The following is a 27,901-nucleotide window of genomic DNA, read 5'->3' on the forward strand; positions in this document are numbered from 1 at the left end:
GAAAAAGGGTACCTTTAACCCCTAATACACCTAAAAAGGGTAATATTTACACCGATTTTGGATCAATACTGCAGGGTAAAATTAACATTTCCGGAATGTTATTTTAACTTTTTCGGATTTCTCTCAGTGGAACTTACGATTTTTGCACGCTGTTCACAAGTGTATAACATCCATAAGTGTAGAACTCCACCCTATGTTATTTTGTATAGTTTGAACTAAAGTGTTTGAGGGAGAAAAAGCTGAATAAAAATAAAAACGAGCTTTAAGAAAGCTTTTTCGATTGCTTCTTTTACAATATGGTACCGTCAAATCATACAACTTTGTGCCACCCTATTTTTAGACATGAAAACCTCTCTGGCGGAATTGGTAGTTGCGGGAAATCTATCCAAAAATTCTGTAAGGTAGCTCTAACATACGCGAAGTGATTATGGGTATTTCTTTTTACGCTTGTTACCAAAGGTTGGTAAAAATTACATCATGTCCTGTTTCTTCATTTTTTCAAATCTGCAGAAAAGTGTCCTCTGAAACACACATTTAAAAACGTTTTTAATTTATTCCCTATGTCTTGTTGTATTCCTTGATTATTGAGGATAAAATAGCTGTATCGACGATTTCACAGATTGTCCCCTTTTCTTGTAGTGACGTGTTAATCTCAAAATGGAGAAAACGCAGTACAGTAGAGCCTCGCTATAGGCCATCGCTCTATAGTCCACAATTTATTGACCGTTGATTTCAAAACACTGATTTTAAGTTGGGTTATGTTTTCTTAGTATGCGACATGCAATGTTGTCATAATTATTTTAATATTTTTGGCAAACTTTATTTAGTAGTTGTAATAATTGTGATCCATAATGAAGAGAGCGAGGACAAAGTACCACAATCGCAAAGAAAGTGGAAGTCGTCGAGCAATTTCAATACTAAAAGTCGTTGAAAATTTTAAAAAATGACATGGACTATATAATGCGACCCGAGTGTCAAATCTGGAACCAAATATGACCTATAGCGGGGCTCTACTGTACAACTTTGCGCCACTAGTTTTCTCGATAATTTGACCCCTATATAATCGATATCGTTCAAATTTCAGTGTTTAGTAATATCTGGGACTCAAATCTTTTAAACACGAAAAATTTAACTCCCTTCAACCCCCCTGACCAGAGATATTGGTCACAAAAGAATAAATTTTGCGACTCTTATAATTATTTAAAAACTTTATTTACTTTGAGCCGTTCTAGTTGTCAGAATTTGATCATTGATAGTGTAAATTAAAGGTCTCAGGAAATATATAATTCTTGGGAGAATTACAACTTCGAGCGACCACCGCCAGGGGCGCTGTAATCGAAAATTATAATGACTTTCGTAATTTCGAAATTGAATACAGTGGGACCTCGATAGAGTCAACCCCCGATAGAGCCAATCTCCAATACAGTCAACAGCTATTTTTTTTTACTCTACGGACTCCGATAGAGTCAACTTGGACCCAAATTGACTCTCAACTCAAAAAGAAATCTTTAAGACACCATTTTCTTATTTTAACATCGTGGAAGAACTTCAATATTATCACATGGATAGTAATTTTTACTTAAGATACTTACTAATAATAAAAACATTCTGTTATATCATTCCTTAATCTCCAACTTTAGCCCAAACATACGACTTTTTCGGACCAGAGGGTGTAGAATTTATGGGTTAATTAAATAAAATATTCTACTATCGTGTTGAATTTATCAATTATCTAGTACAAACATAAAATAATACCCCTTCATATCAAAATTTCACATTTTCATTGATTTTTTTCGGACTCCGATAGAGTTACCGAATCCAATGGAGTCAACAGGCCTTGAAATAATTAGTTGACTCTATCGAGGTCCCACTGTATTTCGAAATCTGCTTTTCCAATTTCGAGGTCAATTCACAGATTCAGCTGATTACGAATTACACATTTATAAACTGGCTTTCTAATTCAGACATCCCAGCTGATTACTGATATAGCTGATTTAAAAAGTCTCCAAAAAGCTACTAAGCTGTTTTCGTATTCAGACATCTCAGTGAAATCAGCAAATTACTCATTAGTCGCTGATTTATTCTCGACCACCTCTAGCGGAGGCCGATAAACTGATTAAGATAATTTAACCGGTGGCAGCAAAAATCTCGAAAGCCAAAATCTCGATAGCCAAAATCCCGAAAAGGCCAAAATCCCGAAAGCCACAATCCCGAAAACCAAAATCCCGAAAGCCAAAATCCCGATTGTTCAAAATCTTGAAAGGGATAAAATTATATGGAGGAAAATGTTTAGGATAATTTCTCAAGACACAGAAGATTTCCCTTTGCCTCTAGGAAGCGCGGGCGCAATCATGGTAGTAGCTATGACACTTCTAAGGATTCGGGATTTTGGCCCATTCGGGATTTTGGCGTTCGGGATTTTGGCTGACGGGATTTTGACCGGGACCCAATTTGACACTTGGAATGGAAATAAAAGTGAAGAAATACCAATTGTGAATTATAGACATATTTTCTTAGTGAAATATTCAGGAAAAACTTGAAAAAGTGGCACAAAGTTGTATGATTTGACGGTAATGATTTTATCCAATTTAGCATTTGGTTCTATTCAACTCAGCGATTAAATCTATCCAGTACTAAACGGAAAAATTGTGGATTCAATTGCAAAGTGGTGTACACTACACTGTACACTAGGACAGATAGACTTGGAAATAGGACACAATGAATCCCATTTGTTTAATTAACCACACTTTGGGATAAAATTAAATGGATAAAAATCATTTTATTGAATTCTATCCTTGATTCAATAGCATTTTCGATAAGTTACACTCTAACTAGTAAATTTGATTTAAACACCGACCTGCCTTTAATCATTTAATTAAATGTATGTTAATTGTGGTTTTCAAAAAAAAACTCTAATGTGATAATTTTGCGAAAATAAACAATCTCGTTTCATCAGGATAACATTGTAATTAAATTACTTGGAAATGAATGGACACAAATTGCAGTACAGACTGATGGAAATCATTTTGAAAACATATTATCGCACACAATTGATTCAGAATACAATAATGGTTCCAATATCAAATTTACGTTAATGCAACCTCAAAAGCATGAAATTCTGCAACAAATTCTCATGCATTAATTAATGTTCAATATTAATCATAAACAATTAATTATCTTCCCACTTTCATCTATAGTCAATCCCATCAATATCCCAATGTCCGATGCCATCACACTCATAATTATCTCTAGCTTCATCACAATCATTGCTTACCGCGTGCGATGCTCCACATTTCTATCAGCACTCCTTCACATATCATATTTATTTTCAGCCCTATTCACCACAGAAAATTACACGCTAATCCTTCTATATTCACTGGATTCTATAAATACTCAACCGGAGAGATATTGTGCGAAAAATCAATCGCACATCCATAATTTTATCTTTCATCATAATCATAACTCATCAAGAATAAATTTATGCCCAAGAGAGATAGAACCTGTTGAGAGGAGTGTCTAAAGGTATTTTCCGTGCTAAATTCTTCATTGAGTTTCATGAGCTTTCTTTCTGAGTGGTGTGCAAATGGAACAAAGGGAAAATTATTAAGAGAATTGTGGATAGTAAAAGGAGAATATACATTCTTTGTGCTTAATGCATTACACTCACAGTAAGATGAATGTCCGTTTAGCTTTATACATAAATCATGGGAAACACTCGACCAATCCTTAAAATAATCACAAGATATATTCCATTCCGTGATATTAATATCCTCTCAATCAATTTCCTTGGAAATCACCTTATATATGCTCTCTGACCCCATTCACCCCAATGACCCAAAACCACTTAGATAATTGTTGAGGGAAATTGTCATAAACGAAAGACCTAAGTAAGAGCTTCACGAGACTTTGATACCATCATTTAAGAGAAGAGGAAAATCCCCAATCAATTTTCCCACACACACACACAGGCTCCCCCATACACAATTACCAATAAATAACATATTATATTGCAATCTCTAAGTGACATGAGCAAATAATTATAACCTTATAGTTAGAATCATAATAACTTCTACTCTATAGAGACTGTGTCATTTTTTTTCCCTACTCCCTATTTACACTTTTGCATGTGGTATTTTCCACTGAAAGCATTGTAACAAACAACTTCGACACACATATTTTACCACACCCACAATTAGAATTGTTTTTCTTTCTCATCTATTATCCTCTCATATTGTCCTACACATCAGCTCCTAACATCCCTTTGACTAGACCACCTACATGCTATCGGGGAAAGGTTAGAAAAGAATACTTTGCCAAAAATAAAGCGTGTGCACGTTAAGATTGCATCCAAGAATAATAATGCTTTAAAAATGAAGTCTACATAATATTAAAAAAAACGAAAAATATATTTTGAAACTTTAATTCATTGTAGATTTATTAGATATATTAGTTTTTTTTTATTCAAGTATTTGATTGGCGAAATCTCGAATCTTTTTCTTGAGTCCTCCCATCAAGGTCTGTACAAGATCATCACCGTGGTTCTTGGTTGTTTCATTACATTTTTTCTTATAATCCTCGATGTTCTCGACGCGTTTAGCCTTCTTCTTCAGATCGCATTTGATAATAGCCTAATATGTTTTAACTGGACGGAGATTTGGAGTGTTTGGCGGATTCATCTATAAGTCTAAGTATTAAAAGTCTGCAGTCCATTCCTCTGTTTGATTTTGTGCACAAGACTGGGAGAACATTTAAGTTTTTTTTTGCCATATCCCTCACAGATGTTGAAGGATTGTTCTTGTATTGCATGATCATCTTTTTCTCCAAATCTCGATCTCCAATGCCCCGATTTTTTCCACATCCAGGTTTCTGGACAGTGGTTTTACTGTCGAGGAATCGAAGAATCACCCTCCGGACAGTCTGGCGTGAGGTATTTGTGAGTTTTCCAAGGTTCGCGTAATTGATTCCAGGATTTTTTAGATACGTGTACGTACACACGGTTGTACACGATCAATTCCCTTCTCTTTTCCATTATTATTTCGTATGTCAGTGAAAAATGAACAGAATTTGATTAGAGTTTCACCAAAAGAAAGGTGAAACACGTGCTACAATGTTTACATACAACGCAAATGCGGAGCTAGTGACATCTGTCATAAATATATCAAATCATTTGGTACAATCTTGTCATGCACACGCTTTAGCAGAATGAAACATAATCATAAAAAATGTAATACACTTTTTGATTTTATTACTTTTAAATTATCTTGCTTCTTCTTCTTATTTTTATTTTAAAATAATTTTGCAATATTTTTAATTAAAGCTTACTCAAATTATAGGACGAACCTATGCAACTTTGTACTAACCCATGAGCATATTATAATAACTGCATTGTCAGTAAAAAAAAATGGTTTTTCTACGTGTCACAAAAAACATGTGTTGGAAAAATTACACAAAAACCGATGTTAAAACGCACGATATCTCCTACAAACAGTTAAAATCAGTAGATGAATGTTCCATCTAATTCTGATATAAAAATGTTTGTATTCGAGTGTAGTGTTTACAGTGAAAATGGGGCGTACATAGGTGGATAATTTTTTTACGAACGTGAGCACACTGAGGATCTTTGACATACACTGGTAAAAAAAGGATCAAATCGATCCAAATTTGATCCTTTTGCAAAGGTGCCAGTGCAGGTTTACCAGTGTAGTGATATAGTTGATTCGGCTTGTGTCACATTCGGTAAAAAAAATCCTTAAGCTTGAACGTCATTTTCCGAAGAAAGCTGCAAAAGCTCCTCCTGTTCTCCATAATATATGAATATAATAATTTCCAATGAAAATTAATATATTGACGGTTGCATCAACTGTTGTTGTATCTGCGTGCCAGCACTTGATGTAAGAAAAGTTTGTAAGGGAAAAGTACTCCGGATCAGAATGTTAAGAGGCATGCTCCATATTTAGTTGAAAATATAATCCTCAAAACATTATTTGGTATTTTTATGTATGCTAATTGATACATTTGTGGTCCTTTTAACTATATCTGTGCTTTTGAGTTTTCTTTTTAATTTTTACAACAAATTAATAAAAAATATGTGTAATTGCAAACTTGCACTCTGTACCTCAGCTCAGATCGTCAGGAATTTAATCAGGTGTCTCAGGAAAAATTGGTTTTATAAATTAAATCTGAGTTAATACACTGTATTCTTTTGAGAGTTAAATGGTAAAAAGTAACTAATAATTTTTTTTTAAAAAAATCATTTAATTTGGAGCAACAAAGTTGGTATTAACCTGACGATCCGAGGAACAGTGTCGATCGCTGGTGCTCTTCCCTTATGTTTGTCGATGCAACCAATGATACGCCATCAACCACATCTCTGAATTTTGTTTAGCATGGTATACTCTACTGTTTCTTTTTTATGAATGTAAATATACAAGCCATATGACTATAGATATCTCTAAGGATTACGCAATGACCCCTCACATAAATCGACCTGATCAGTTGATCATGGAACTCAAAAAGCAATCAAATCAGATAAAAGAAACTCATAAATTTCCTTGTAAATCTATAAGAAAGCAAGAAATTTGAAAACTTGTACTGAAATTGCAATCAAGAATAAAGTTTGTACATTAAAGAGATTTATTACTGATAATTTTTCCTCATGCTGAAAAAAAATCACCATCCATTAATGTGACAAAAGAGTTTGAGAGAAAGTTTTCCATTTTAAAAAGTAAATAATGAAAGTGTAAACTTATAAGCTGTAGAACAAAGAATTCACAATGTCTCATATGCACTACAAATGATGTTTCACATCAAAGTTGCTATCACATGAAACCTGATGGGAGTGGTGTGAAATATGAAATGATAAATAAAAGACCATTTCCACCCTTACAATTACCACCCCTTCAAAGGCAAAAAGAAGCAAAAAAAGAGAGTCCCAAGGGTTGGGCACTGAAATTGGGTCAATCACCGCAAATTTCACATAGAGATTATGGCCTAAAGATGTAAATTTCATGCCAAACACATATGTGGCAATATTTGATAGTGCAAAAGAGAGAATGATGAAAAATTGTGGGTAATTTTCCAGTATTTCGCCATATATCCATATTATATTTTTCTATAGTCTTTCCCACATAACCAGTGTCTCATGGCATAATGGGTGGAGAAAATGAATACTGAAGTTGACATAGAGGAAAACCCCCTGCACTCTCTGGACCATATCATTACATAAAATATTCCAGAGAACAAGAGAAAAGATAACAAGGAAAAGACATTTCATTGTGTTTCCTTCCCATTTCATCTTGCAATTTCTATCCTTGCAAATTTTACTGAAACTCAAGCATTTTATCATAGAGAAGACATTTCTTTTCAGCAATTTAAATTGCATCGAATATGCACATAATTCACCAGCAAAAGGGAATATGATGAAGAAAACTACCATTCTCACTTTATGGTTTCTTCACACCAGAATGTCAAATTCAATTTACTATCCGCTGTGCCACCCATCTCAAATAGTCATGAAGAAATGAATATGAAAAGGGGATGTAATAGTGGGTGGTAAAAAAGCTTGTACTAAGCCTAGATCAGCTTATTGTATAGGTGAGATTCTTAATGTCAATTATCTCAACAAGGCAGTAAATTCGGTTTGTAACTGAAATTGGGGGATGTAGGGGAAAGTACTCTCCCTTCGAACGTTTCTTGCCTTCGAATAATGTGAATTTTCTTTTAGTTTTCCTAAGAGACTTACACATTTCTATTAAATATTTGTTGGCTTATTATCAAATGTTGATAATTCCATGATAATTTAGTATAAATCTCTTACGAAAAACAAAAAAAAATCATGTTATTCGAAGGCATGAACGTTCGAAGGGAGAGTACTTTCCCCTAATGTAGAAATATTCAATTCAGTGTTTGTATAAATGTGCTGCTCTCATTAAAACTGAAATATTTGAAAGTAAGGGCCTTGACAGACCTGAGAATTAGCCGAGAGACGGCTTAGTGTAATTGTATTAGAAATAATGGTTAAAGTGCATTTCCATCATTTTCCACTAAGTCGCCTCTCGGCTTAAGTCGCAAGTGTGTCTAGGGCATAAAGGTATTTGAACATTTGAAGATATACTAGTAGAATACAGTGGGCAGATGAACCTCTTCATTTTTGAGACGATATCGACAAATCTCATCTGTGCTCATACTTATCCCATGTTCCATGCAGTGTTCCGTAAAAAGGCCAATTATCGAGATTTAAAATCTCTAATTCGGACATATCGAATCGGATGTAATGCAGAACACCACAGACAAGAAACGACCCTCTAGATTTCCTTTCGAAAAGTAAGAAAAAGGCATTCAAATAAGCTATTTACAAGCAACGCTATAATTCGCGAGAGAAACATTTACGACAACGAACCATCTTCTAGCTAGGAAAAAACTAATGGGATTTTGGAGAGGAGTAAACAACGACACATGCTTGTCCTGAATGGACAGATTAAATGATCGGGGAACATTGAACCCTAATCACGCCTGCTGGACTTGAATCGATCAAGTAGTTTTCAGGTTCTTTTGTAGCGTAGTCCTGCATTCTTTATTGTTATCGGACTAGTATTGGGGTGTGCTTCTTCACTTGATGCCATTGCATTTGAACTATACGTTCTGTCTTCTAAAGATAGAGAACACTCCTTTAACGAATGGGGAGTCCTGTCACATGTGTCCATACAAGAATTGATGTAACACGCACTAGGAATGAGTATTTTGAACTTAGACTATAAAGATGGCCCTTTTCCTCAAAGAGACTTAATTACCACCCGAACAAGCATATAAAATTAAAGCCAAGATCAATGAACACTATTTTGCAATAGAATCTAATGCCCTAGACACACTTACGACTTAAGCCGATAGACGACTTAGTGGAAAATGATGGAAATGTAGATTAACCATTATTTATAATATAATTTCGCTAAGCCGTCTCTCGGCTAATCCTCATGTCTGTCAAGGCTCTAAGCCCCTTCTTCAGATGCTGTTTTATATGACCGTTTCTCCTTATTTAAAAGTTGCAAAAAATCTTATTCACATCAATACTTATCGACGGCTCCATTCTAAACTATTCTAACGAAGTCGGTTTTAAACTTTTCTTTTTACTCCGAGACATATTGTCGGTTCATCGACCATTATCGGATCTGCATTTGTTTTGTATTGTTGAGGATTTGGTCTGAGATCACGACTACACAGGAAACAATACAACTGCCAAAACTCAACAACTCTTTACAGTAGACAGTTCAAATTTTCTCTCAAATTCGGCCATTGCGACCGAAATGACAACCGAATTAGACAGAAATTCGGGCATCAAACTGATTGAAATGCAACCATTTTTAGTTCATCTGCATACTCATATTGAGTTTACATGCTTATTACTATTTTAAGTCTCATGAAAACCTCTTATTAATGCAAAATCTCATCAAAACTAAGACAAACCATGGCAAATTTGAGCATATTTGCTTTATTTGATAATCATAATCAAACTTGAAAAATGTCAACAAACTATTTTCAAATTCATCTGGTGACCGAATAATAAACTAGTTCGATATTAAAAGAGCTGTATTTACTTTTCAGTGATAGAAAGTATTTCAGAAATTTCGTGCAGAGTAATGCGCACAGGGGAGGGAATTCGCGCTCTAGAGAAGAAGGAAAACTGAGCAAGTAGGATAGATGCAGCAAGCTTGTTCACACATTCGAGCGCGAATGATAAATTCCAATTCAAAACTAAACTGTTGAAACACATATAGTCGACTTAGTTCATTGCGAGTATACGTTGCTCACATGAAGTATAGGGGTAATTTAAAAAGTATCCTAAAGAGCACCGTGCAGCATCCCGTAGGTAGGATATGCCTTAAAGCAGGTTCGCAAAAATAGGGGAAACTGGGGCACCACCAAACACTAATTTTTATTTCTAAACTACTTTGGACTATCTCGACCATTCCTTCAGTGGACAAGCATCCCTATAGTGCCTATAAATTCCTATAGGTCTTATCCTCTGAAGTCGAATATCTGATTAAAAAATCACAGTGTTTGGTGGTACCCCATGTTTGGTGGTGTCCCAGTTTCCCTTTATGCATTTTGGCGCAAGCTACAATACAGACGTCGTCGTTTCTTGCGCGAAATGCTGACACAAAAGAATTGCAGATGCGACAGCGGTCGATGCAACCTACGCACAATTGCTAATACAATCGACTATATTGGTGATCAAGGAGTTAGAAAAAGCACTTTGCTAAGATTTGAGCTCGATTCAAATACATGAAAATTCGTGAGGGTTGCAATAGGTGTGGTTATTAAGAATCTCACCTAATATATAGCAAGTCCTAGGTAGGTGGTTTCATCATCATCAAGTCAATTGTGTATAGCGGCAATTTTCTTGCCTTCTTTTCGGCCTCCATTCCTCCCCATGCCCATCGCACATAAAAACCAATTTTATTGCCTCTTTCATAATAATATCACAGTATGGTGGTGAAAATCACAACTCATACAAGAGTCCACCCAATCAAGGTACACCCCATACCACAAATTCAATATCTCCACATCACATCAACCCCATCCACCATCATCATCTTCATCTCAATCCCTATATACCCTCCTCCCAAACCACCACCAGAACAATAAATGTTGGGTGTTTTTATGCTGAGAAATGCCCCCATGGGGTGTATGATAGTTTCAACCATGAGAATGACTTTCATCCCCTACAATTTTTCCTCAATAGATTGAAGGGGATGAAAGATTCAGGAGCTTAATAGACGTAAATGGTGAAAATTATCGTGTCTGCATGGGATTTCACCTTAAGTGACAAGAAGAACGAAAGGGTAAAATGGGGGAATTAAAATCAAATTAAAAATCACCACAGCACCATATCAAACTAATTTGTCCTCGAGCGAACTATTTTCATCGTTATACATTCTCAAATGGTTACGCTTCTTCCATGTCTTCCTTTGGGAATTTTCCACGGCGTTTTCCAAAAGACTGATTAAGTGTGACTCCCCATTGCATCAGCCACTGTAGTATTGAATTTGTGATTTATAACGTAATCAGAATAAGAATTATTGTTATTACCAAGAATTGTATTTGTTAGGAGAAATCTTTATCTCCATCGAGAAGAAAAAGAGACTAGAGTAATCCTATAAAAATCATATACGCAAGAAGACGTATAAATTGAGCAGCCTTTAGAAATATCGGATATGTTGTACAGATCCCCGAAGGAACTTTTGAGAGTTCGAACTAATCAAAATCAATAAGTATATTAGCCTATACCCTTTAAATACACCTATATTCGTTGGTTTTGGGTTTTTCCTTGTATATAATAATTCCAAGAATTCTGATAATAAAAACCGATGTGGTTTTAATACGGCTCTGATCTAAAAGGAACAATCCAATTTGAAAACCGATATTAGTAAATTCGAGTGTCAACCCTAGAAGAACCACACATTCAACTTAATGCAGATAAGAGGTAATTACACAGAGTATTTTTGGCAATATTAACGTTAGGGAACTACGGGGCAGATTAACTGGCCTCATAGGGTAAAGTAGTACAAGTTGGACCATGGTACAAGTTGGACAGGGCTATTTTTCTTAATAAATTTAGTAGGGGAAGGTTTTGAAGGTTCGTATTAAAAAAGGAGTCCAAGATTTAAGATTTTTTACTGAATGCCACACACACCGAATCAATTATATCACTATATCAAAAAAATCACTAACTTATTGGGTTCATAATTCTGCCTCACAAAATTCCTGGAAGTCCTTGAATTTTTCTCTACAGGAAAATGAAAATATAGCGGCATTTTTTACGAAGGTGCCCTGGTTAACTCAGCTTCGTACCACTTTTTCCCACCTCTGTAGGCCTCATTTCCCCCGAAAACATTACACCGGACACAAAAATTTGGGCATCACTACTTAGATGGAACTTTCATCTATTTGTTTTCACCATTTCTAAGAGGTATCACGCATTAAAAATCAATTTTAAGCTATTTTTCTAACACATGTTTTTTGACACTCGGAAAAACATTTTTTCCCTGCATTCTGACAGTCAGTTAAGAGCTTGGTTAGGTATGATTCTCTCATAATCACACCTAATGTAATCCTCAGATTTTCTCTGACACCTCCAAACAGTCTTACAGAACATATTTCGGACTGATTTCAAAAATGACCAGTCACCATTTTAAAGTGAAATGTGGGAAGTTCCACTTTAAAATAAGGATAATTGAATGAGAAATACTCAAAATACATTGAAGTGGCAATTCAAGAATCACATGTACCATAAGCAGTCTCGTTTCATCACTGCACAAATCAGAAAGTAGTAATCACACCTATTGTAATCCTTGTTTTTTCTCTAACGTCTCGAATCTGTCTTACAGAACATTTTTTGAAAAATAAAATGTGGAAAATTACGCTTGAAAACAAAGCAAATTGGATGAAAAATTCTCAAAACGCACCGCATGGGCAATGAAAGAATCACACCTACCATAAGCAGATTCAGGCTTAATGTTTAATTTGACAGAAGTGAAATAAAAACATCTGATGAAGTCTCATTCTGATGGGGAAGTGTGTGTTTCCTTCGAGATTTTAGTGCAAAATTCAATTTTCCTGAGCTGCAAGGGTGGTAATTTTTATGAATTTTCCTCCACCCACAAAAGCGACCCCCTTCAAGCAAAAGATTTTCACGGTAAATATTACCCAGAATAAACCCTCTATAACTTGGAATAGTTGCTTTTTCGAAAAGACACTTGCAGTGTGCAAAAATGCATTAAATATTACACATCAGAATTACGATTTTAAGCCCATTTTTAATTTTTGTCTTTTGGACCCAGGAAAAAGGCCTAGACTTCCAAGTTTGTCAGGAAATGTGAGATGTAGGACTAGTTTTTAGATTATATGTCCGTCCATGGATGAAATTCATTTAGTAACTTGGAAAAAAATGAACTTTTATGAAGCTGCAACATTACGAAGGTGCAAAACCATCCCCTACTTCATTTTTATTTGTATATTTTTAATGCTTTAGTTTTATAATTTGGTTCCTTGTGCTTAAAAAAAAATAGTACTGTATTTATCAAGATAAAATCCCTGTCCAACTATGTCTAAATTGTATCACTTTACCCTATGGAGTTATGTACCTCACTATTTGTTATTTAGGAGAGGCTTACAGTATGGATCTTCAGCCTAATAATGTGTTATACAAAAAAAAAAACATTTTACTGCCTCAACTTTAGATTACGATGAAAACATCTCATTCATAGCTTTACAAAAAAAAGCATAGTATTTTGAAAATCAAACTAACCCGGTCTTCTCCTATTGCGAAGGTGTACAGAAGCAAAAAAGTCTAAAAATAGATACGAATGAGAGGAAAAGAAAATGAATCCTTTGCCCAACTTTTCACATGAACGCAGGGGATTACGGTCCTCTCTCAGAAAACTCACTTGAAAAAAAAAAAACGAACTTTCTCTCTCCATCTCATCCATATTCTATTGTCCACCACCCTTAAGGCAACAATTTTGCTCAATTCTTCGGGACGTTGATGAAATTGTGGATTTCAATTGTTTATACGATATTCATGAAGTTGACTAAAGAATGAATGATGTTTGCCACATCTTTTTTTTCTTCATCTTGCTCATTTTGGTTCTCCGTACTTAAAATTGTATGCTTTCATCGTCATTGGAGTGACAACATTGGCAAATGTCTTCCTTGGCAAAAAAGCATTGTTTTTTCGGTTACATTCTCTCCTTGTGCTTGATTCATCTACTTTAAGTATCCTTTATGCTTTTCTCAAAAATAAAGGACATTTTTAGAAAATAACTTGCATTATACAAAAATAAAATAATGCAAGCTGCTTTGTTTTGAAATATCTGAGGGATTATCTTAATGCAAGTTATAAGAGGATGAAACTCAGCTAAAACGTATTGTTAAAAGGACGTAAATCTACAATACAGTTGGTGTCTAATGAAAGGGTATATTGTTGAAAAGAAAACAATGTTTCTCGTTTATTTAGTTTTCATAAAGTTGAGGTGTATTCACTTGAGTGGTTTTCACATAATTACTATTAATAATAAATATTTATTATATAGCAACTTTTCGCATATTCAACATCTACCACGGCAAAAAAACAACATAATTTAAACCACTTTTTATCATACCAACCCTTCGTTACTTCACTTCACAATGTACAATGGAAATAGCTTTTGGGTAAATTGAAAAAGGGAAATTTCATTTTTGAGAGAAGGTAAAAATGACGTCAAATAATTTTCCGCGAAAAAAAAACGGTTGATTGTGAATGCGTCATCTCAATAAACACTCCCCCAATATCACTCTCAAAGTTGAAATCTATTAATAAGATGAAAACATATTGCATTTGAAGTGTACTGTATAAGCATATTGAACTTTGACTCAGTCTAAGGTCAAAAGAATGTGTATTTTCCACGAGTTTGTTTGTTCACAAAAGAGTCAATGGGTGGAGGGACTCTTTTGCTCTATTGCCACTTCTGCATAAGACATGACTTTCTATTAGAGTTTTGCACACCAGGACAACAAAAGCATAAGCACAAAAAGCAATAGAGTTTTCTGAAATATTTATCTGGGAAAACCATAGAATACTACATTTTAGGGGAATCAGAGATTTTTAATTTAAAAAGATTGTTTTATTTTTCTCGATTTTCTAATTTTTCGAGGTACACACTGTCCAATCTCAACCTAACATCAAACCTACTAAAGAATCCTTATTTCCCCATTATATCAAGCATTTCAAAATTTCAAAAAAAATCTAATCATTGTATTAGTACTTCATATACAATCCCACGGTCGAACAGTGAAAAATAACGGAATTTTAGGGCTATGTGCGCTTTGGGGGACCGTATTTTCATATACGCATACCTTGCGATACCATTTAAGGGGTTACGTAGATCACGCAGACTAAAAAGTCTGTATGGGTCTTGAAATCTAGAGGGTGAGATAAACCTTTTTTCCTCAGAACTTTAACACTTTTTTGGTGTAAAAATGTATCAACATTTTTTAATGTTAATTTTACATCTCTTTAAGGGTAAAATTAATATGAAAAGGAGTAACTTTAACTACTAAGACACCTAAAAAGGGTAATATTTACACCGATTTTGGATCAATACTGCAGGGTAAAATTAACATTTCCGGAATGTTATTTTAACTTTTTCGGATTTCTCTCACTCAGTGTTGATCACAATTTATTTTACAACACTGAGAGAAATCCGAAAAAGTTAAAATAACATTCCGTAAATGTTAATTTTACCCTACAGTATTGATCCAAAATCGGTGTAAACAATACCCTTTTTAGGTGTATTAGGGGTTAAAGTTACCCTTATTCATGTTAATTTTACCCTTAATAAGGTGTAAAATTAACATTAAAAAATGTTGATATATTTTTAGACCGAAAAGTGTTAAATTTCTGAGGAAAAAATGTTAATCGCATCTTCTTTTTTTTCTCAGTGAAGATGAAAAGTAGTGTAAACTACTCCAAAAATGTTTTTTTTTTTTTGTAGAAAATTTTCTCAAAATTCCAAAAAAAACATACCGTTCAAGTACGAACCTAACTCATCTCCTTAGAGGAAATTTTTGGTTTTTAATTCCAAAATATTTGGTTTTTATTAAAAATATTTGGTTTTTTTTTTCTTCCAAAAAAGTCTCCGAAAATAAGATCCCAATGGCTGAATTTTTGCTGAGCTTCTTTACAATTTTTTTTAATATTTTTTGAATGAAAATTACAAAAAAAATAGTCTAAATGTTTGTTCTTTTGCTTAGGAACTGGGATTAAAAGACAAAAAAATGTTTAAAAAAGTAGACAAAATATATTGTTTTTCAGTCTTTTTGACCCACGTTACCCCTTAACGGAAATTGTAGTTGTAGCAAAAAACGTTAATGTACAAGAAAAAAACAATTTAGATATTCATCTCGGTTAGTATTACTATTTTCAATAAAATTCATTTTCATTGCCTTTTACGATACATTAGATATGTTTAATCACTAACGAGTGATGTTAGTTATCTTGTATAGTTCCTTCTTTTGTGTAAATTGTTCGTTTAACAAACAAATGATAACTTTCAAATTTGGTTTAGTTGCATCATTGAGTTTTAAAACTATCTTTAAAACTACAATGTTGTACTGTAAAGCGGTCTTCAGACTAGAGGTTTAGCCCAGTTCCCAACAGTCTCAAAATCCTAAATAGCAACCTTTTTTATTCCTTTTTCAGAATTTAATAGGTCATTTGTCATTATTAATCCAATCCTAAGTCAAAAATTTCCAAAAAATCTTGATTGTTAAAAAATATTAAAGCAGTTAAGCCATATAGCTAAGTCTGAGGTCTGAAGCACGTATAAGTCGATTTTAAAATACTGTGCAAAGGTAGGATTGATTTTATCCCTTTGTGATGTTCAAAGTAAAAAGCAGTATGTACAACGTCTCTTGTATTCTAAATACGAAAAACAACAAAATAGTTGTAGCGAAATTGAAACTTTCTTTTCAAGGTTTCTTATTATTCTCCAATATAAAAGATTTTAATAGAAGCACCGCCCTCCACCATATAACCATCGCAGTCAAAAGCACCATATTGATCTTTGAATTTGTTGAATTGAAAATAAGCTCTAAAAATAGATTGAGAACAAATTACAAATCAGCTAAGAAATTGCATATATTCCATTGTTAACATTTTATACAAAACGATATGACATTCGCAGGGGCAACAATACCATTTGCACAATGGAAGTCTTTTATACATTGAAAAACATGATGCGTTTGTACAATAATATTGATATTAAAGTCATTTTATACAAATTTAAGCGATGATAGAATATTTTCCGTTTTTTCTTTAGTTTATTATTCAAGCAATATTTACCATAAAAATGCAATAATACATTTTCAATGAGGGTAATAGCAATAAATTATGTCCATTGACCATCTTTTACTTCTGACAAGTAATAGCAACGATTATTATAAACAAATTCAAACTATCGATGAAATAACTATAAATTATTGTTTACATATTAAATTCTCAAATTGTTTAAAATTGAACGAAAGCAAAGAATAAAAAAAAACATGAACAAGGCGTTGAAATTGCTATTTAGTATTGTGATAAAAATAACACGCTTAACACACTTTTGGATATTTAAACATGGTGAAGGGTAAAGATTATACTCCAATAATAAATCAAATTATCGAACGTTGAGAACAGTGAAGAAAATTGATAAAGCTTCTCGCACGAGAAAAAAGAAAAAAAAAGTACAAATTGAAATCCTAATACTCTTCCTTTTCACTCTCTTTATATACCATCTTCGATGAAGAAAGTATATATATATACCACTTTTCTATAGAGGAATGGATGTCAGGAAAATGTGGAAAAATTGAGTGCAGACGAGCATGTAAGGTTTTCCATAAGTACATTTTCGTACCTCATAAAATGCTGTTAAAATTGCCAAAATTTATCTTCTCCCATCATCAGGAAGGATTCTCAAAGATCGGACAAAGTACTATATGCAAAGTGAAGCCAAATTGCGATTTTATCGTAAATAAAATAAGCAAGTGAAAATTTACAACCCTATTGGGAAAATTTTTATCTCAATCTCATTTAGCTTTTTGTTCAATATCAATTTGATACCCCTATTCACTGAGAAATTCCCATATTATATACAATTCCCTTTTGATAATTCCCTAATATTTTTCCCGGAGGTCCTATAATTGGGGCAATCAATCATTAAGGTCATTGTGTTGAATTTGTCACTAATGTTGCTTTTCCATCTACAAACCTCAGAGGAGGGTTATTTGCTTGAATACCACCCTCCTCCTGTGTAAATCTAATCAATATAATCTTTAATTAAAATCACAGAAAGACAGGGGATGAAAAGTTATGACAAAGTGTATTGAGGGGCATGTAATTCTACTTCTAATTGGCATTCAATTTGACAAACTTGATTCAACTAAACGAAATCAATAATTATATAATCCATCATTTCTTAATTATATAGATTTGACGACTCTCGACACCAAAAAGGATTAAATTTTTGGTTTAATTATGCAAAACTAAATTTTTAACGAAAAAAATTTGCTACTCATTGCTTTTGCATGAGTTCATTACCAAGAATTAAGGACTAATAGATGTGAATTAGTATTTTGATTTTATTTTGGATTTTTCTCATGAGTTCTAGGGTAAGTGTGCCAAATTTCGGCATAGTTGCATGCAAGCGTAAAAGTCTCAAGTTTGAAATGTAATATTTTACATACAAATTGATTCTTAATAACATTTTAAAATGAATAAAAATGTAGACATAGCTTTGGTGCCCTATTTCGGCCACCTTCATTCTCATAGTTCCTTGCCCTTCGGGAATTCTTCCAATATCTTTTTCACGTCATCTCGTTTGTCGAAGCTCCATTTTTTGTTATTCTCTTGCATTGTATAATCTCTAGAGTACGTAAAATCTAAAAGTTCATGGAAATTCGAGGAACAAAAAAGGTGGCCGAAATTGCAAGCTGGCCGGAATTTGGCACACTTACCCTATAAATCTCTATAACCATCAATCCAATAAGTAAACTTGACTATTTTCTTGTAGATTTCGTTAATGTACCTTATTGTAGGAAGTTTATAGAAATACGCACTTTTCCTATGGTTCGACTTTTCACATAAAGCTAACCTTACTAGGAGAAAGCGTGCTGCCTTCGGACGAGGTAATTCAATTTTTTCTCTCTGTTCCTTATGGATTTTACCTATTTTTCTGAAAATTTAAGGCATTGGAATATCTGTTATATTAGAATGGGCCAAATTCATTTATGACACATTGAAAAAAAAATGAAGTGTTCGAAGCATAAATCGTCCGAAGGTAGCTCGCTTTCCTCTACATTTTGACTCTGAAATGCTGGTATATTCTTCATTGATTGGGACTGATTTAGCCTGGGTTGGAAATTTTTATACTTTTCAATGAAATACAAATTTGACCAAATCGGTAAAGAAAAAAGCTCTTTGAGTTTATTTAACTTTGATTTAGAAATTTTCAAAGTAACAAATTTTAAGAGGGAGTGGAGAAAAAAAGATAAAAACCCGATTTATTATTACACAGGTATGCAATGAAAAAAATTCTTAAGAAGTATTAGTTGATTATTATGCCATTGGGTGTGCTGATGTATGAAATGACTTTAATTTTTTTCAATCACATCGCAATTCTGAGAATTTATTTTTTTTGCCATTTAGCTGTTTTGTTTCACTTTATTGATTATATCTCCGGTTCTAGTGAACGGAATTTAAATTTTATATATTCGTTAGAAAGGTGAAGAGTTACCCTACAACTTTATATTAGTACATGAAATCTGTAAAACCACCCCTTGAGGGTGAAATAATGAGGTTTTCCTAAAAAATCTCCAAAAAATGCTTTGGACTGAGGTTTTAAAAAAATCATATATAACAAACTAAACCCGATATTTCGGTGCTCTCTTTGGGAGAACATAAAGGGTCCTTGGGGGTATATATTTCACCATAGAGACGCCTCCTGTGAATTCTCTTAATGTCTTATTTATTGATCTTAGTCATTTTTGAAAATGCAAAAATTCTGTCTTATAGCAAATTGTTCTAGGGATTTTTGAGATTAGATTCTTTAGAGTCGGGAAATTAATTCTTTAGCAATAGATTGCTAAAGAAGCCAAGATTGCTTAAGACCATAGAGACTTATTAAAACGTTAGAGACTTAGACTTAAGACACCTATGAAACACACGTTCACACAACATTCAAGTGCATTTTTATGATATTTCCCTATACCTTTTGAAATAATACTGAGCACATAAAATTCTATACATATGGCTTGATAGAGGGCTCTTCGCGCCTTATAAATAAATTAGTTTTTTTTTAATACTTTAAATTTTAAAAAAGTCGTCTTTGTACGAAAATATTTCCAAAATCTAACACTATCTTCTGTATTTTTAATAGAGTTTCTGAATGAGTTAATTGAATTTGTGCTGTTAGTGCTGAACGACAAATTTAGGCGTAAAGTTTTTTGTGAGTCGAGATTGAGTATTGGGATGATTCCGCGATAAAGAAAGACAGCTTTGAGGTTTCTTTTCGGTGGGTCTATAAACAGGCTCCATTCCTTTTTATCGTACGTGATATTAAATTCATTCATAATTTGTTGATTTTAAGAGAACTTTGTGTTTTTCAAACAAATTTAAGCAATCTATTGCTAAAGAATTAATTTCCCGACTCTAAAGAATCTAATCTCAAAAATTCCTAGAACAATTTGCTATAAGATAGAATTTTTGCATTTTCAAAAATGACTAAGATCAATAAATAAGACATTAAGAGAATTCACAGGAGGCGTCTCTATGGTGAAATATATACCCCCAAGGACCCTTTATGTTCTCCCAAAGAGAGCACCGAAATATCGGGTTTAGTTTGTTATATATGATTTTTTTAAAACCTCAGTCCAAAGCATTTTTTGGAGATTTTTTAGGAAAACCTCATTATTTCACCCTCAAGGGGTGGTTTTACAGATTTCATGTACTTATATAAAGTTGTAGGGTAACTCTTCACCTTTCTAACGAATATATAAAATTTAAATTCCGTTCACTAGAACCGGAGATATAATCAATAAAGTGAAACAAAACAGCTAAATGGCAAAAAAAATAAATTCTCAGAATTGCGATGTGATTGAAAAAAATTAAAGTCATTTCATAAATCAGCACACCCAATGGCATAATAATCAACTAATACTTCTTAAGAATTTTTTAAAAAAATAAATTTTGTAGACCTGTGTTATTATTATTCATTTAATTGGGCACTGAATGGGTCAAGTGGTAGAGCACTCGCTCTATGATGCAAGTGTCCCGGGTTCAAATCCGCTTTAGGTCACCAGGAATTTTTCTGGCGTTAAAGGTGTTCGGATCGCATCCAGTGAGCTTCACTGCACTTGATTTCACGGGCATGGGAGTGACAATCTCATCCCGTACAAGAAAAAATAATAATGCATGTTTAGAAATCCCCTTCCGGGAAGGCCTTGTTCCTTCATGGAATGTTATGCCATCATTATTATTATTATTTATTCATTTAATTATATAATCACAAAAAAGGGATGACAAAGAGTCCCAGGCTTTGCGAAGTGATCGAACTCATGACTTAGATGCTATCCCTCAAAAGTACTTTTGCATGATTTACCGTTTAGCGATTCTCAACAGATTTAAACCGATTTGTAAATCACTCGAAAGAGCCCACAAAATAATTTTAAGAGTAATAAAATTGATTTTCGGACGATAATTACTGGCGGTTTGTAATCGACTTGAATTGATTTATAAATCACTCAAAACATTGTCCAAAATAACTTAGGGCTAATATAATTGAATTTCGAATAAAAATTAGTTATCGGTTATGAACTGGTTCATTGCCGATTCAAAACCTATTGAAACCGGTACAGTTTTGTCGGAAATTCCAAGACTTTTCCAGCGAGCTCAAACATAACCCCATTTGTAACATGACCCCATGGCTAAGAAATGACGAACTAGCTCTTTGCAAACAAAGAGAAAATTTGCGTTGTTTGAAGGTTTACTCTGGGCGAACCATGCCAACATTCCCCTATCCAAAAATGAAAAAAATCGTACGACGCGTTTTCCAGTAATCCCAAAGAAACGTGGTTTTGGAGGGGAAGGAGAGAAGTGCGGAGGGGGGTGCTGAGGGGCATGGGGTTGACTTATGGGGGGGTTCCCCTTTGGACCCAAGTCGCTATCTTCAACCGTTTGTCCTCTAGAGCTGGCGACATCTTGATGAACAGACGGAAAATAGCGTGACGACATTTATCACAGAAATGGTCTGAAACGCGGTGTTAATTACACTGCTCTCTCCGTGGAGTTCGAGCAGTAAAAGATGAAAATCCGGTTTATGGAATGTTAAATTATGCGGGAGAAGATCACCGAAGACCGGAAAATGACATCTCCTGCCGTTTGAGCACAAGTCCGATAATGCGCCTTCTCATAGAATTCTTATAGAATACCATTCCAATTTTAAGACTTTTCCAGAAATAATCCAAGTCAGACCAAATCGGTTTAATAATAAATCGTCCAGAGTTGTTGAACTTTAACGTAAAAAAAAATCATAATGGCGAATTTTCCGGTCTTCGGTGCCTATGCCTATGGACGACAGGTTCGGTTGAAAAGAGCGAATTGACATACATATACTGCATTCTCTTTCAGTTCAACCGGTAATAGAGTTTAATAGTAAACCCCATGAGTTAATTTACACCAATTAAAAATGCTTCCTAAAAAAAAACTTTTACAAGTTTAAGCATAGTTTTTTTTTATTTAAAGCTTCCGATTAGACATTGAAGGAATTTAAATATAAGGAAAAACAAAATTCAGCTACTAAGCAAATTACAAACCCCTCAGAACAGCACTTAAGAGGTAAAACGTTCAAGCATGACAAAGTTGGAAGGAAATATTCATGAGAAAATCTCTTGAGAAGTGAATTTCATGGCTTTGAAAGTCAACATTTTTCAGTTAAGGGTAAAAACATGCAATTCCTTTTTTCTCAAACATTCAATATACAACAAACTACTTTTCTCTCTCTTTTTCTCTTTCGTTCTCCCTGAGTTCAACAAATCAAATTGCAGAGAGCTTTTAAGGATTTTGCATACAGATCGATTTATCTAACTAAGCACAAGTTCTAACGTGGTTACTTTGGCTAATTGAATTCCATTCCTCTTTCTCTTACACATACATTTTCTGAGAAGACCGTGTTAGAGGAGGCATATACAAGAACATAAAGCTTTTTCATTTTAGCTTTCCTATCGGCATCATTTCATATTGGAGGAAGATTTGTAGAAAGTTTAAGGGAGAAAACATTAATATACAAATTGGATTATGCTGACTTTTCCCTGCTTCAATGATCTACGAGAATCCTTGCATATACTAAGTGCGTTATGCTCCACTGACACTTTCTTTTCTTGATTTCTTTTTAATTTGAAATCCGATCCAGAACAAAAAGTCTATTCGGTTGAAATTCTTTTGAACTCTTTCCAAGGAACACTTAAAAAATCTATTGAGCGGAATATAGAGAAAACAATAGTTTTTCCTTTATTCTCCATCATCTAAATACTACTCACCATTGAACAATTTAATTAATTAAATGAAACCCTTCGGCTTCATTAGTTTTGCTGCTCGTATAGAAAAGTCGAAGAAGGAAAGAAAAAAGACTCAAGCCTATGCCAGGATGAAGATATATAATAAAAATACTGCGTGTAAGTTCTAGCCTTTTCCGATAGTGAAACCCTTTCAGTAAAATTAATCAAATATCGATTGATAATGAGTTTTCTTTGTTCTTCTACCCTTCTGATACGTTAAACCAAACACCATTGAAATCACTATAAATTACACTTTCTTTTCTCATACGTTATTTATATAGTCAGAAAGCTTTCTATTCAAAATTTGTAGGCGTTTCCCACGTTCACTGAAGTCCGTGAATAATTTGTAAGGCTTTATGTTCATTCTTCATTCCTATTTCTTTCATTTCATAAATAACAAATATTTATTATTTCAATTATTCTAATACAATCGGCTTAAAAATTAAAAAAAAGTATGCATTTGAATTATATAGGAACTGTATTATACAAGTTTAATCGTTTCTTTAAAAATTCGCCTGAAGTTTCGAAAAAAAATTTATTCCCTAAGCTCTGTATGTAAGTGCTGTGAAATCCCATCAAATTGATCTATCATCAAACTTGAAATTGATTTTCTACTTTCTCAAAAACGCTCCTCTTTTATAGTCAGAATATTCGCACAAATTCATGGGTACGGCATAAAAACACCGTACGAGCTCTTTTGTGAATGACGTTCTAACAAATATCTAGAGGCAATATGTTGGATAATGTTTATTGGTTATCCACCGCCTGTATTAATCTTCAATCACTCAAATCATTAAACATCAGAAAGAGGACTTGAGGCACTTTCATACAGGGGTAGTTTCATACGTAACATCGAATTGCATTTCATTCACATATTTGAACTTCAATTGAACCTATTAGAGAAAACCGAAGCAGAATTAGCCGGAAAATGCAATTTTTCTTTATCTATAATTTGCGAAAAACATGTCTGAATTAAACTAATGAATAATTCAATGAATAGGAAGGGCGTTAATTACTCTGAATAAATATCTAGTAGTTTGCTTAATATTTTTTTTTAAGGAAAACTACAACACCCTACTATCTAATTCCAATTCTGACTAATTCTGTCCCGGTCTCCCTACCTCAATTATTTTAGTGTTTCATACACCCCCTCCCCCCTAGCACTAGGCCTGTGAATTTGAAGCCAAAGCTTACACACAAACAGGAGAAGAGCTCATAATTTTGGACAGTTTCTAAATTTGGACACTTTGAGTGTAAAATTGGACACTAAAAATAAATGGCAAAAAACAAACGAGCAGTAAAAACTTCAAAATGGGCAGTAAAAAATTAAAAATGAGAAGTAAAATATCTGATTATGGTCAGTAAAAACCTTAAATCTTTACAAAAATGGGTCTATTTTATATATTTAACATTTAAAATAGTTCCATATAGACTGAAAAGCCCTTTATTTTCCCTTTGCCAAAATTTGGACGATAATATAACTGTTTCAAAATTTTTTGTTACTGATCAATTTTAACTTTTTACTGCTCATTTATTCAATGCCAAAATAAATTGATTAAAATTATGGATTTTTATTCCAATATTTGATGAATAATGAATTTTATCTAAATAGGGTGGAGCCTACACTTATGGATGTTATACACACTTATGGACAACGCAAAAAACTTCAGTTATTACATTAAATAAATTTCGAAAAATTAAAAAAATTACATCATAAACTAATAATTTTATAACTTTTCGAAATCTGTTCAACGTGAGAAATTAAGACTTTTGGACGCTGTCCATAAGTGTATAGCATCCATAAGTGTAGACTCCACCCTATTAGTTTTTTTTTTTTTTTTGAAGATTTTAACACTAAATTTGTCAAGTTTTAGATATGATTTGAGTTAAAATCGCTTTGTTGAAATTTCAGTGCAAGCAATTGCTTACGAAAAATATGACAGAGCTTCGTGTTTCAGTCTTATTCAGCTGTGGTGAAGTACTAACAATTTCTCCTCGCTTTTTTTGAGTGATATTATTAAATATTCAATGTATTAGTATTAAATATATCGCACTTCAAACTTGGAACATTGCATTGATGTGTAGATGCACCCTGTCCTTAATTATGGGCCTTTTCCCTTTATCATTATTCCTTTGCATTCGCAACCATTACGCGAAATGTCTCAAAAGTGGTAAGTGATCTCTTTTTAGAAGATACTGATCACTCTGAAGGGATAAATAATATACTAAATTTCTGTCTAAATGACTTTCACCTGTGTTTGTGGACTGAGTAAAGTAACTGGCTTCAAATAGCTCCCATATAAAATGGACAACTTGCTATGGGGGTGGTATTATAATTTGGACTAATTCGTTACCGCTAAATTATACGGGCTAAATATTGAAAGGCTCTGCCTGAATCTATTTGTGAGTTTAATTAGTGATCAGACTAAGATCTAAAATTGCCAATCAATAAGGGCCCTAAAAATCAGACTTATCTTCGAGAGTACTTAGCTTATAAAATTTGGTAATAAAGAATTAGGTAAAAGAAATTTAAGCAAAGGTTCTCTAATAGATGTTCTTAAGCTTTCGCAGTGTACAACAGTTTAGAACAAAATTTTCAGTGTAAAATTTTACATGCCAAATATTTTCGAGGCCCAGCCTGAGTCTATTTTGGCTCTAAGCAATTGCAGAGATTTTCCAACATCTAATTACCCTTAATACATCATATCTAAGAGGAAAATTTTCCAATAATTTAATCTGTTAAGATATTAGAACAGTTAAATCATTGTCATTATTATTCGAAATCACTTAGATGTGATGTATTAAGGGTAATTAGATGCTGAAAAAAAATCGATGCAATTGCTTAGAGCCAAAATAGACTCAGGCTTTGTCTCGAAAATATTTGGCATGTAAAATTTGACATTGAAAATTTGTTCTAAACTGTTATACACTGTGAAAGCTTAGAAAAAACCAGTTAAATCAAATAGATAAAGCTTAAGTCTGAATCCAAAGACCGTATAACAAAAGGATCCAAATTATTCAAGAAATAATGCACAGATTTCAAAAAATCAGTTTGTAAATTTTTTTAAAATCTATTCGATGAACACGAATCCATTGTCCCTTTTTCGTTACGATAGAGAAAAATGTCTGTGACAAAGTCGATGAGGAATATCAGGGGCATGACATTTCCTATGTTTCCCATATGTTTCTAGCGTGCCGAAAAAACTTTTGAGTTTATTAACTGTTTTCTGTCATTGTAGAATGAATTAACAAAAAATACAAATACAAAATAAAAGCTAATTTAATAACGAAGAGGCAACCGAAAACCCCAAATTGTCAACCTACGTGGTTTTGAAGATATCTCGTTTAATGTGTACGAAAACAGGGAAAAATTTACACTGAAATCGGTCGCATTTTTCAGAGCAAATGTCACCCCCCTGAGGAATATAATAAATTTCTACAACAGCTAAAAATACATCATAGTTGGATATTTCTGTCACTTTCGAAACCTAAAATACGGAAAATTGAAATCTGTTAAAATTTGCTTCAGAACATCTGAGAACTATCATAAAATTATGTTTTAGAAAATGGCTCTAAAAAAAGTACATTTTCCTTCAAGATAATAGAAAATATGCTTCGATAGGATGGTATAGCGGTGAATTTTCTATAAGTATATCCTTTTTATAAATTTTTCATGCCTTCTGTGAGCTTGTGAAAAAACTAAATATCCGTTTTCCTTTGAGTTTTCCTCGTTTTTCTTATAATGGAGGAAGTAGAGCATAAAATCACGTGAGTACATTGCTCGTTTGCAGATGAAATGGAAAAAAATTGTTAAAAAATATCTATCTTTGTATACCTATATCACTATATCCACGTTTACCTTTCTCTCCTTAAATTTAGAACAATAAAAAAACGTATTCAAACTTAAAGACGCTATTTGTATGTGATATCTTTAAATTTCAAAATTCAAATTGTAATTTTATAACATGGCCAAATAGCATAAAAAAGCCAAATTCACATTTTGCTGAAGCAAAGGAAGTGTTAAAGGATTTTGCTCAAGTGTTATTGGTGTATTTGAAAAATTCACATATTATACGGAAAAGGAAAATTGTGGGTGGTAAAGTCAAGAAAATGGGAACAGAAGAAGAACTTCAATAATTGCCATGAAAAGTTTATACCCACCGGTTAGAGCCCTATAAAGATTTTCCACAAAATGAAATTGTGGCGATAATAGTGTGAAAGAGAATAAAATGGTTATGACTAAAGCTTTTTCCCCTTAAAAGTCCCTGTATATACAGTGCTTTTTGCCACTCATACCCCACTTTTTCAAGCCTTGAAAACCACTATATGCCTGGGTTTGAAAGAGAAACTCTAAAAGAAGCAAACATGATAAAGAAATGCAAATAATTGAGTGCAAAGTGGATTCACAGTTTTTTTTCCTCCTTCTATTCATAGTAATAAACATAAAAATCATGTCTTGCATTCCTGATTTTTTTTCTTATTACTTTCTCATGTGCCATAAAACATCCAAGTCCAGAAAGCTCAGCATTAAATTGAACTCCACCTTGAATTATCCTTAATCTCTGCATCCTTTTCTATGTACATTTAACATCCCATAATCACAAAACCCCATTGACAATCAATATCGCAATTTACAAGAATATCTCATTGTTCCTCAATCCCTGACCGACCTTTTTTTCCTTTTTCTTTTTATAACGTGTATGCGCGCCCTAAGATACATCAAATCCTGATTCTACCACAATCTTTCTACCTTTTGCGGGCTTCTTTTATGTCTCCC

The 27,901-nt window shown here is 33.4% G+C and overlaps 1 protein-coding gene across 23 annotated transcripts in view; it reads right to left on the reverse strand.

The window, feature by feature from the left end:
- The window catches only part of LOC129807149 (1-phosphatidylinositol 4,5-bisphosphate phosphodiesterase classes I and II), a 204,609-nt gene that overhangs the window by 84,201 nt on the left and 92,507 nt on the right, over positions 1-27,901 (reverse strand). The gene's annotated exons all lie outside the window — the stretch shown is intronic.

This window comes from Phlebotomus papatasi, chromosome 3 (genome assembly GCF_024763615.1).
Source record: "Phlebotomus papatasi isolate M1 chromosome 3, Ppap_2.1, whole genome shotgun sequence".
In the NCBI taxonomy this organism is placed as follows: Eukaryota; Metazoa; Arthropoda; class Insecta; order Diptera; family Psychodidae; genus Phlebotomus; species Phlebotomus papatasi.